General features: G+C 43.3%; 1 long non-coding RNA gene across 2 annotated transcripts in view; it reads left to right on the top strand.

The window, feature by feature from the left end:
* The first annotated feature begins 6,396 nt into the window (after nt 1-6,396).
* Nucleotides 6,397-13,190, top strand: part of LOC123331825 — a 52,705-nt gene continuing 45,911 nt past the window's right edge. Inside the window, exon 1 of one of the 2 annotated variants that reach the window (XR_006640633.1) lies at nt 6,397-6,903. This is a non-coding gene — a long non-coding RNA (uncharacterized LOC123331825). The remainder of the gene's footprint in view (nt 6,904-13,190) is intronic. The other variant, XR_006640632.1, reaches the window with a different exon arrangement.

Raw genomic sequence — 13,190 nt, 5'->3', positions numbered from 1 at the left:
AGAGAATTTCAAGTAGTGATTCAATCTTAAATCAAGAGCACCCTTCCATAAAATCCTCAAAAAAAAAAAAGGAAAAGAAACAAGAAATTCCCTGGAGGTTCTGTTACTAGGACTCAGATTTCACTGCTAAGTGCCTGGGATCAATTCCTGGTTGAGGACATAAGATCTCCCTTGCTACAAAACACATCCAAAAAAAAAAAAGAAAGAGAGAGAGACTGACATGTATTTATAGAACACAGTGAAATGATCCGTTCAGTTCAGTCACTCAGTTGTGTCCAACTCTTTGCGACCCCATGGACTGCAGCACGTCAGGCCTCCCTGTCCATCACCATCTCCCAGAGTTTGCTCAAACTCCTGTCCATCGAGTCAGTGATGCCATCCAGCCATGTCATCCTCTGTCGTCCCCTTTTCCTCCTGCCCCCAATCCCTCCCAGCATCAGGATCTTTTCCAATGAGTCAGCTCTTCGCATCAGGTGGCCAAAGATTGGAGTTTCAGCTTCTACATCAGTCCTTCCAATGAATATTCAGGACTGATCTCCTTTAGGTGGAAATGATAGACATGTAAAAGTATTTATTCAAAGCAGTGGTTAAGAAACCTGAAGTTTGCGTAACGGGTAAAATAATTGAGTTGACCATAATATTTTAAATTTATTATTTACAGTTATAAAAGTCAGCATGAGAAAAATTAAAAGTAATGCTATAAATACTATTACACCTTTCTTAAATATTTTAATCTTCTAAACCTTTGTGTGTGTAGCAGGTAAGCTGATATCAAAGTGGTCTAGTAATCATTCCAGAATAAGAGGCTGGAAAATATTTTGTATATTTCTGTCATGTGTTCATTCTAATTTAACCTTTACCATATTGCTGTATTACAGAAGTCAAGTATTTATTTTGTCATTTTAAGCCTGTTTTCAAATATCACCTCGTGTGTAGGGCTGTATTTTCCTTTGTTTCATGATATCTTTTGTTTAAGACTGTTGTTGATTTTAGTATAGTTAAATGTGTCCATGTTTTCTTTGGTGACTTGTTTGTTTTTTTTTTAGTGTACGTTTCAAGAATTCTTTGAAGGACAGGGAACTCTGCTCAGTGTCACGTGGCAGCCTGGGTGGGAGGGGAGTTTGGGGGAGAATGGATACATATATGTTTGGCTGAGTCTCTTTGCTGTCCACCTGAAACTATCTCAGCATTGTTACTCAGCTCTTCTCCATATAAAACAAGGTAAAAAAAAATTATTTTCATGGAAATAGTAAACGTGTCCACCACTTCAGATAGCAAGTACATTATCTCAGGGTAACTTTAATATTCAAGACCAGGGGTAACATAAGCTCTCCTGAAATGAAGCCTCAGTTTAATAAATTGAGGGATATTTATGCAAGATTATACTAATGAATAATAGTCTGCATATTTACTGATAGACATAGATGGCACAGGAGTACAAAGTGTGCAAAATCAGATTACATGTTTACCCTATATGACCTTAATTATATTTCACTTAGATTGTGCATGTGAAAATATAAGACAAAAAATAAACATTTTATTTTTCTGCAGTGAACGTATATTGCTCCCGTAATATAAAAACATGATAAAGATCAAATTAGGGAAAATAAACACATTATAGAAATACGAACTATTTTCCATGGTGAAATTCCAGCCTGGGAACAAGAACACTTCAATATCAACTTACTTTAACAGGCTCTAAACTTATTTACAAGCTGGCACTCAGACTTCTCTAGGAACTTACCTAATCGACCCTGGGGTAATAAAGTTTAGAGGAGGAAAATTAAATGCCAGATTGAACAGGGACTAACGTTCCCAGCCCAGGGGAGTGAGGAGAGAGAAAAAAAGAAAAAATGCATGGTGTAGCTGTTTTGAGAGTAAAAAGCAAGGCACAGAAGACATAATATTTTGTCAGAAACATTACAGAAAAAAAAAGCATAAAGGGGAAGAAAACTTACCACGTGGTATAAAGTGCCAGATGGTGTATTTCCTGAAAAAGAACCATAAAAGTTTCATGGCAGTTACCCATTAGTCCAACATCTACAAAGTCGATAAGAAGCTTCAGGCCTTAGTATTTTAAGTTAAAATTATTTACTTAATTACCAAACGGCTCGCATTTACATGAATGTATGTGGATTCCAAACAAATTAGCTGAATAATTTGCAGTGATGATACATCAGTCCGGAGGGAAAGACTATACAACGTGAAATGGCGTACAATGACATATACTTACACGCCAAATTGGAGGGTCTCTTGTGCGTAAAAAACTTGACAAAAATGCATCGCGCATACATTTTCTCCATGTTATTGATGTTATTACCTGAAAGGTGGACTTTTTAAATCAACGTGCAGAAGAAAGTAACATTGGGAGTCTTTTGAAAGAGGCAAGACATTTTTTTTTAACCCCGAAATTCTCCACGTCTGTTAGAAATTCTTGCTGTAATCCTTCAATTATTTGAAGGGAAGAAACATGGATTAATAAGTTAGTGAAGATGTCAGCAAATGGCCAGTCTCTGCTTAGAAGTTCATAAAAATAAATTTCTCGTTCCAAATTGACCCGAGGCAAGTCCGAGAAACTCAGCAGAAGGAGCTAATTTTCAGAAAGCGGTACTTTTCCTCCATGGAAGTCCGGCATAAAATTAGGTTCCGGTGTCCACCTGGCTTCTCATGATACCTTCCGATTCTGCTTTGGGTTTATAAGAATCCATCAGTTTTTTGTCACTATATAATTCCAACATAAAACTGAGCATTTACGGGCAGATTCTTCACCATCTGAACCACCAGGGAAGAAGGCCTTAACTTAAAATAACAACATCCAGTGTCATTTGTTCTACACTTCTAAGTTCAGTTCAATTCAGTCGCTCAGTCGTGTCCTACTCTTTGCGACCCCATGGACTGCAGCACGCCAGGCCTCCCTGTCCGTCACCAACTCCCAGAGTTTTCTCAAACTCATGTCCATCGAGTCGGTGATGCCATCCAGCCATCTCATCTTCTGCTGTCCCCTTCTCCTCCCATCTTCAATCTTTCCCAACATCAGGGTCTTTTCCAATGAGTCAGCTGTTTGCATCAGGTGGGCAAAGTATTGGAGTTTCAGCTTCAGCATCAGTGCTTCCAATGAATATTCAGGACTGATCTCCTTTAGGACAGACTGGTTGGATCTCCTTGCAGTCCAAAGGACTCTCAAGAGTCTTCTCCAACACCACAGTTCAAAAACATCAATTCTTCAGAGCTCAGCTTTCTTTAGAGTCCAACTCTCACATCCATACATGACTACTGGAATAAGTCATAAAGTGAAAGTCGCTCAGTGGTGTCCGACTCTTCGCGACCCCACGGACTATATACAGTCCATGGAATTCTCCAGGCCAGAATACAGGAGTGGTTAGCCTTTCCCTTCTCCAGTGGATCTTCCCGACCTAGGGATGGAGCCCAGGTCTCCCGCATTGTAGGTGAATTCTTTACCGTCTGAGCCACCTTATATATACACGTGTCCCCTCCCTCTTGAGCCTCCCTCTCTGCAACCCACCCCTCTAGGTCATCGCAGAGCCCCGAGCTGAGCTCCCTGGGTTATACAGCCGTTTCCCACTGGCTGTCTGTTTTACCCATGGATGTGTGTATCTGTGAATGCTGCTCTCTAAATTCATCCCACCCTCTCCCTTCCCCACCGTGTCCACACATCTGTTTCTCTGTTCCTGTCCTGCCACTGGGTTCATCGGGATCATTTTTCTAGATTCCATATATATGCATTGCTACACAGTACTTGTTTTTCTCCTGACATACTTCCCTCTGCGCGACAGACTCTGCGTTCATCACCCTGGTAGATTCTTGCATCTGTATTCTGCCTCTTCGTCAAGAACAATTTATTCCGTTTATAATCTTGTGCCGTTGGTAGATTCCACTAATCTATTCTCTATTTTGTGAGTTTTACTTTGAAGCCTCAGTTACATGACAGGGAAATATGCAGCTCAAATGCAGGCATAAAAGTGGATGTATCACTTCCGTCCTTAAGTTTTTTTTTTTTTCAAAAGTGAATGAAACAGCGTTTTTATCAACTGCTGCAAGTTCAAAATGAATGTCTTACTAAAACTCAAGTAAAGAGACAGATATGACAAATGATATACTATAATTTCAGAATAAAAACTTTTGCAGAGATGAATAGATGTTCTGTGCTAGTCCACACGCCTAAAATTTCATAGGTAATTGTAAAAACCATGCATGCATGATTTTAACACATGAAATCTAAAGCAATAAATCTGTCCTTCCTAAAGTTATAAAAACAAACAAAAACGTTAAGGCATGGAATGATTTGTTAAGTGTATTAAAGATGCATTGGTCTCCCTGAGTTTTAGTCTACATATTAAAATGTCTGTTGTATCAAGATGTCAGATTGCCTTAAATTTATCTCCAGATTCAACAGAGACAAAATCAACGTTACAGCAGGGTTTCTGTAGAAATCGATGTGGATGATAAACTATATAATGGAAGGATGAAAAATTGATAAGACAATCTTGAGAATTAAAAAAAAAGTGTGGAGAAGTTATATCTCTGGGAATGATTGCCATAATTCAGCAATGTGGTACGATTGCAAAAAGAAATACAGAGTTCAATGGAAAATAATGGTGCGTGGAGAAAAAGATGCAGACATATATTGTCATTTGATTAATGACAAATGTAGCAAGAGAGGGAGAGAGAGTCCTCGGATAAAGAAAAAACTAAAATAATGTTGACTTTGATCTCACAGGGTGCACTTGTCTGCTTAGTTGCTCAGTCGTGTCTGACTCTTTGCGACCCCATGGACTGCAGCCCGCCAGGCTCCTCTGTCCGTGGGATTCTCCAGGCAAGAATACTGGAGTGGGTAGCCGTTCCCTTCTCCAGGATATCTTCCCAAACCATGGATCGAACCCGGGTCTCCCGCACTGCAGGTGAATCCTTTATGGACTGAGCCACCGGGGAAGTACAGAAGTCAGTTTTTGTGATATTGCAGGTCTCCGTGTTCTGATAGTGAAAAGGAAAGTGAAAGTCGCTCAGTCATGTGCACCTCTTTACGACCCCACGGACTGTGTTGTGCTGGGTAACACGGAAGCTTCGTTCTGTATTTGGCAGTTTTCAAGTAATATCTGGAGCAAACGGGGGCTTGCAGTCTGGAGCAAATCTTCCTGTGGTCCCGTGAGTATCCCTTGACCTAAACTTTTCATCTACTTTAGCACTTTCGCTAATGAAACATTTAACCTGATGTGTATGCACACATTGTAACACCATGTCAAATATCAGTTACAATTTATTATTAACATGCTTTCAAAATGGTTTTTGGCTTTATATGATAACCTCTGTGCCTGCCAATGTTCAGGAGACGTAAGAGACGCGGATTAAATGCCTGGGTTGTGAAGATCCCCTGGAGGAGGAAATGGTAACTCACTCCAGTATTGTTGCCTGGAAAATTCCATCGACAGAGGAGCCTGGCAGGCTGCAGTCCGTGGAATCACAGATTGAGCACAAGCAAACAAAACCTTGTTGTTCTCCTTTCCTGAATCCCCTGGGGTGCACAGTCAGGGGTCTCTGCAGAGGCTGATGGCTTGATGGCCAGAATTTCCTATGTTTATGCAGATGGCATGAGACATTCTTTGTTTACTGAAATGGCAGGCAACAGTTTTTAAATACAATATATGATGAAAAACTAAACTCGGTATGGAAAGATACATACAGGACCCCACGTGTGCGTGCGTGCTTAGCAGCTTCAATCAGGTCCAACTCTTTGCGACCCCATGGACTGTAGCCCACCAGGCTCCACTGTCCCTGGGATTCTCCAGGCAAGAATACTGGGGGGGTTGCCATGCCCACTCCCAGACAGGACCCCATGCAAACACGGTTAAATGATGTTCACTCATTGACTGCAGAGACTATAGATATAGGAAAGCTAAGGAGACTTTTACTGGGAATCCTTTTACAGTTCAAAAGCATCAATTCTTTGGTACTCAGTTTTCTTTACGGTCCACCTCTCACACCCATACATGACTACTGGAAAAACCGTCGCTTTGACTAGACAGACTAGTCAAAATGTCGGCAAAGTAACATCTCTGCTTTTTAATATGCTGTCTAGGTTGGTCATAGCTTTTCTCCCAAGGAGCAAGCGTCTTTTAATTTCATGGCTTCAGTCACCACCTGCAGTGATTTTGGAGCCCCGCCAAAATAAAGTCTGTCACTGTTTCCATTGTTTCCCCATCTATTTGCTGTGAAGGGATGGGACCCAATGCCATGATGTTTAGTTTTTGAATGTTGAGTTTTAAACCAACTTTTTTCACTCTCCTCTTTCACCTTCATCAAGAGGCTCTTTAGTTCCTCTTTGCTTTCTGCCATAAGGGCGGGTTCACAGGCAGGTTCTTGACCACTGAGCCACCAGGGAAGCCCCAGGCTTTTTAATAAATACCTTTTGCCTGAATGCGACCTTATGAGCTTTGGAAGAGGAGGATCCAGAGCAAAAATACTGTGATTCTGTCTTTTAAAACAAGGAGTACATATTTGGTCTTCATCTTAGTTTCCGCTTCCTAACAAAAGCCCTTAGACTTTTCAGCGCTTGACTCTTCAGGTGTCTTTTGTTATCTTAATGAGGTGCCTTCAGGATTCACCCAACATCACCTGGGGGGGAATGGGGGTTGGTTGCCAGGGCAACCACCCAGGTGGCCGGAGACTTGGGCCTTGCAACCCCACCCCCTGGGCCTCGGGGGAGGGGAGAGGCCACACGACCCCCATTGGTTAATAACTGCATTGATCACAGCAGGGCAGAAAAGCCTCCTTAAAGCCGGAAAGGCAAGGGAAGTGGGGAGCTTCCGGGTCTGAGATCCCAGGGAGGCTTGGAAGGGGCTCGTAGACGCTGTCAGACCTTCCCCGAGCATCCTTTCTCCTAACCCGGTGAGTTTTCTCCTTCCTTGTGGCCCAGATGGGTCCGCAACCGAGTGAAAAGTTTCCGTGAGTTCTGTGACCTCCGCTGGGGCGGGCTTGGGCTGGAGGGTGGGGGGTGTCACCTTCAGGCAGGTGCTTGAAAAAGCCCAGGTAACAGCTTGAACATCAGGTTGGCGTCTGAATGGTGGTGGGGGCTAGGGAGACACTGGAAGGGCTGAGACCTTAACCCTTGGGGGCTGCTGGTGTTTCAGATAGAAAGTCTCAGAACCGATTTGAACTGGTTGCCAGTGACGACCCCACCCCCCACCCCCAATTCCTCACACAGGTTTGGAGTGGGCCACCAGACCACTCTTTATAAATACAAGTAGATGGTTCAGCGGGTAGAGAACCTGCCTGCCAACGCAGGAGATGCAGGAGACACAGGTTGGAGCCCTGGGTCCAGGAAGATCCCCTGGAGGAGGGCATGGCAACCCACTCCAGTATTCTTGCCTGGGGAATCCCATGGACAGAGGAGCCTGGTGGGCTACAGTCCATGGGGTCGCAGAGAGTCGGACACGCCTGAGCACACACACACCCCTCTTTCTATCTCCTGGAGACTGCTGCTTGCTAATTCTCTTCTCTCTCATCTCTTTTTCTCCCCTCTGGCTGGAGTGCTCAGATGTTGTTATTATTATTATTATTTAACTTCTTTTACAAGCTGAGTTGGTTTCTCCCCAAGTTTACCTCTCCGATGGTGGGGGAATTGGATTTAAAATAAAATCTTGCTTCTGACGCTCCTGAGAAGGCAGCCATAAGAATTAGCAGGAGCTCATCAACTCCTTGGATTAGCAGCTGGTTCTCGGTGTCGAAAGGATCGGCTCGTTTCATACTAACTTGTGGCCAAATTACATTCATTTGCTGCAGCCGTCTCCAAGTTAATAAAAGCTGAAACAAGAACTCCTAGACTGAAAATGGAAAATGCTGGTGGAGGAAGGGTACTTCTGACCCGAGGCTCAATCGTTGAGTCTCGAGACAGTTTATTTGAGATTCAATAACTCATTCTAGAGAAGCCAAGTGTATAAATGCAATAAGCTGTGGAATGGAAAAAACGTGGAAGCCCCTTTTTCCTTTATTTCATCTTAGAATCTGTGATTGGTTTTGAATTTAAATATGTATATGCTATTAGACTTACTCTATTTATATATATATGGTGATATATCTATCTGTTCAGTCACTCAGTCGTGACCGACTCTTTGCAACCCCATGGACAGTAGCCCACCAGGCTCCCCTGTCCATGGGATTCCCCAGGCAAGAATACTGGAGTGGGTTTCCCTTCCCTTCTCCAGGGCATCTACCTGACACAGGGATCAAACTTGGGTCTTCTGCATTGGAGGCAGATTCTTTACCATCTGAGCCACCAGAGAAGCCAGTAAGAATACTGGAGTGGGTTGCCATTTCCTCCTCCAGGGGATCTCCCCAACCCAGGGAACCGTATGTAAGGTTAAAAAAAAAAAAGAGGCATATTTACTCCAGAAAAAAACATACAAAAATACAAAAGACAGAGAACCCAATTTTGACCTTTTTCCTGAAAATCCGTGGGGAAATTTTCCTTTTAGGGTTATCTGAATGGCCCTTTTATGCCATTGTGACGTATTTTATGGTGTAGAGCTGTGTGCTGTGTTCTCTTCGTTTTTTAGTCCCCCATGATCTGTTTCCATATTTTTCAGCCAGTGAGATTCTTGGAACACAAGAGGATGTGGCTATGAAGTCACAGCTTCTTACAAATCTCTGGTATTTTTTTTTTTCCCCTCTCCTAATAATTTTTCCCTCGGGTTGGATGTTTAAAAGATACTGGAGAGGAAGAAATTGCTTCGAGTTAGCATTTTGGAGCTGGGCCATGCAAAGGCCACAGGCTAGTTTAAGTCTGAACCTCTTGCTCTGGGTGGAAAAATTCTTGAATACATGAGATTGTCTTGGCACTTTGGGCAAACGCAGTGCAGTCCTCCCTGTATTTTAATTTCAAGGAGCAGCAGTGATTATAAGAGAGGAGTCTAAATACACATTTACTATTAGAAGAAAACTAGGGGAGATCATACAGAGAAGGCAATGGCACCCCACTCCAGTACTCTTGCCTGGAAAATCCCATGGATGGAGGAGCCCGGTAAGCTGCAGTCCATGGGGTCTCTAGGAGTCAGACACGACTGAGCAACTTCACTTTCACTTTTCACTTTCATTCATTGGAGAAGGAAATGGCAACCCACTCCAGTGTTCTTGCCTGGAGAATCCCAGGGACGGGGGAGCCTGGTGGGCTGCCATCTATGGGGTCACACAGACTCGGACACAACTGAAGCGACTTAGCAGCAGCAGCAGGGGGGATCATAAGAATATAAAAGATGATAAAGAAAGCATGTGTTACATTTGGGTAAGAAATAGGACATAGCGGTTGATTATTAAATGGATGTTAGAAAAATGCAGAAATAGAAAAGACCATTACATAATTTTAAAAGCTTTGACCAACATGGGGTACTCTGTCGTGGCTGACTACTTGCAACCCTGTGGACTGTAGCCTCCACCAGGTTCCTCTATCTGAGGAATTTTCCAGGCAAGAATCCTGGAGTGGGTTGCTGTTTCCTTCTCTAGAAGATGGGGGTGGTCTCATTATAAACAGAAGTGATGAAATTAGAGAGGTGTGTGTTTGGGTAAATGTAATGAAGATTATTTTAAATTTTCAAAATATTGGAGCAAATATAAAAGTTTTTTTTTTTTGTAGTGACCTCTTTCACATGCCTGCCTTGTTTCACCATCATTTTATTAATTCACTTGTGTTGTAATTGGAGATTAATGGTTTGACATTAATGTGTTGGTCTCTGCCATGCATCCACATGAATCAGACATAGGTATATACATGTTCCCCTTCCTCTTGAACCCCCTCCCTCCTCCCACCCCACCTCACCTCTCTAGGTGGTCACGGAGCCCAGGGTTGAGTTTCCTCTGTCACACAGCAAACTCCCCCCTGGCTGTCTATTTTGCAGATGTTGGTCTGTATGTTTACATGCAACTTTCTCCCCACGTCCCACCCTCTCCTCCTCCTGCTGTGTCTACAAGTCTGATCTCTAAGTCTGCATCTCCGCTGCTGCCCTGCAAATAGGTTCATCAATAACATCTTTCTAAGATCATGGCATCTGGTCCCATCACTTCATGGGAAATAGATGGAGAAACAGTGGAAACAGTGTCAGACTTTATTTTTGGGGGCTCCAAAATCACTGCAGATGGTGACTGCAGCCATGAAATTAAAAGACGCTTACTCCTTGGAAGGAAAGTTATGACCAACCTAGATAGCATATTCAAAATCAGAGACATTACTTTGCCAACAAAGGTCCATCTAGTCAAGGCTATGGTTTTTCCAGTGGTCATGTATGGATGTGAGAGTTGGACTGTGAAGAAAGCTGAGCACCGAAGAATTGATGCTTTTGAACTGTGGTGTTGGAGAAGACTCTTGAGAGTCCCTTGGACTGCAAGGAGATCCAACCAGTCCATTCTGAAGGAGATCGGTCCTGGGTGTTCTTTGGAAGGAATGATGCTGAAGCTGAAACTCCAGTACTTTGGCCACCTCATGCGAAGAGTTGACTCATTAGAAAAGACTGATGCTGGGAGGGATTGGGGGCAGGAGGAGAAGGGGACGACAGAGGATGAGATGGCTGGATGGCATCATCAACTCGATGGACATGAGTTTGACTAAACTCCGGGAGTTGGTGATGGACAGGGAAGCCTGGTGTGCTGTGATTCATGGGGTCGCAAAGAGTCGGACATGACTGAGCGACTGAACTGAACAGAGTCCATATATATATATTCAGTTCATTTCAGTCGCTCAGTGGTGTCCGACTCTTTGCAAGCCCATGAACTATACAGTCCATGGAACTCTCCTGGCCAGAATACTGGAGTGGGTACCCCGTCCCTTCTCCAGGGGATCTTCCCAACCCAGGGAATCGAACCCAGGCCTCCCACATTGCAGGGGATTCTTTACCAGCTGAGCCACCAGGGAAGCCCTTAGACCTGTCAGCAGGATATTTTATCCTTTCCACTTACATCTCCTCTATAACAGCTGTTCATGGCTTCTCACGACAAGGTCTGCCCAATACTACGGGTGCAAATACATGCTGTTATAAATTTGTCTAAACCCGTAGAATGGACAACATTAAGAGCAAAGCCTAATGTAAACTGTGGACTCTAGGTTATGATAGCATGTTAATGTAGGCTCATCAATTGTAATAAATGTTTCATCTGATGTTGATAATGGGGAGAGACTGTGCTTGTGTGGGGGCAGATGTGGTTATATGGGAAATCTTTATAGCTTCCTCTCAGTGTTGCTCTGAACCTAAAACTGTTCCACAAAAAGAAATGGAAGATGAGGGTCCCTCTTCTTCTACACGACAAAAAAAAAAGCAGATTTTGATTTCAGCTTTGAGCAACTGTTGCTTTGCCACAAAAAGTATTGTTATTTAGTCCCTAAGTCGTGTCTGACTCTTTGCAACCCCACGAACTGTTGCCCGCCAGGCTCCTCTGTCCATGAGATTCTCCAGGCAAGAATACTGGAGTGGGTAGTCTTTCCCTTCTCCAGGGAGTCTTCCCAGCTCAGGGATTGAACCCAGGGCCTCCTGCATTGCAGCCAGATTCTCTACCCCTGAGCCACCAGGCAAGTCTCCACAGAAAGTGTATTGAACACTGAATCTGGTCACTATGTCAGGATGCCAAGTTCAGCACCAACACCAAGGTGAGCATGCCTTCTGCATTAACCCTCCCCCACCAGTCTTCTCCAAGTGGCTCTCCCCCGACCCCAGGGGTCTGGTCTTGCCCCTGGGTCCCCAGCAGAGGCTCCTGGGTTGGGTGTTCGAGTCCCTTTCTGGAACAACAGGTCTCGATCAGAGAGAGCACGCATCCTTCAACATTTTTCCAGCCCTGGTCCTGCAACAGGAGATTTCCATTGATGAAATGGAATGGGTGAAAACCTCATTCATTCATTCATGTTCGTGGATACTTCTTAGTGAAGATACAAACATACATTAAGTGACTTTACATATGTATAAATGTTTTATCTATTTGTATTTTCATAAAGGATGTTTCTCCGTGAACCTGGCTCAGTGCCTTGGTGGAAAAGGAGTGAGCCCATGAACGGGGTGGCTCCCTCCCTGAGCGCTCTGTGCAGACACCCTGATTACTCTAAGTCTCTGTACAAATTTGTTTTTGGCGGGGCTGGGTCTTTACTTCTGCATGTGGTCTTTCTCCAGTGGCGGGCAGTGGGGAGTTGTAGAGAACAGAGTACAAGCATACACACGACTCTGTCGTGGTGGTGTGCAGCCTTCTCATGGCAGTGACTTCTCCTGCTGCGAAGCGCGGGCACCAGGAGCTGTGTGATGTGGCCTTCCTTGTTCCAACACATGTGGAATCTTTGGACCGGGGATCAAACCTGTGTCCCCTGCATTGGCAAGTGGATTCTTAGCCACTGCACCACCAGAGAAATCCCCAAAGTAAGTCTTAAAATTAACTGAGAACCTTCAACTTTGTTCCTTTTAGTTTTGTGGGCCGCCGTCTATGGGGTCGCACAGAGTCGGACACGTCTGAAGTGACTTAGCAGCAGCAGGAGCAGCAAACTGGTATAAGCATAAATAGTCTTGATTTAGTTCTGTTGATTCAGCTCAGTTTTATTGGCTTTCTATATCGCTCTAGACAAATTTACCAATATTGACTCTCATGTATCTATTGCACTGTACTCATTAAGAGGTTTTTCAAATATTTGTATTTAATCGGTTTCTTTTCCTACTCATCTGGATGTAAGTCCATGCAAACTTGAAATCTGTGAACAATATCCATACTGTGAATTCTCAGCTTTGTAATGTGACCCTTTCTTGGTTTACTTTTTTCGTTAAAAAAAAAAAAAATTTATAAATTGATTTACAATATTATCAATATGTGTCACGTGGATGACATGGTGATTCAAAGATTTAATATATTTATAGTTAATATCAATCTATATTTGTAGTAATGTATGCTAAGTATATGTATATATACATATATGTATATGTATATATGTATGTGCACGTGTGTATGTGTATGTATGTATACATGTATATGTATGTATTGGAGAAGGAAATGGCAACCCACTCCAGTGTTCTTGCCTGGAGAATCCAATGGACGGAGAAGCCTGGTAGGCTGCAGTCCATGGGGTCGCACAGAGTCGGAGACGACTGAAGCGACTTGGCAGCATATGTATGTATATATACGTATATATGATGTATACTATAGTAATGTGTATAGTAGTA

The sequence above is a fragment of the Bubalus bubalis genome, chromosome X, assembly GCF_019923935.1.
Source record: "Bubalus bubalis isolate 160015118507 breed Murrah chromosome X, NDDB_SH_1, whole genome shotgun sequence".
Taxonomy (NCBI): Eukaryota; Metazoa; Chordata; class Mammalia; order Artiodactyla; family Bovidae; genus Bubalus; species Bubalus bubalis.
The sequence above is the reverse complement of the archived record's forward strand: the minus strand, read 5'-3'. Positions and strand labels throughout refer to the sequence as shown.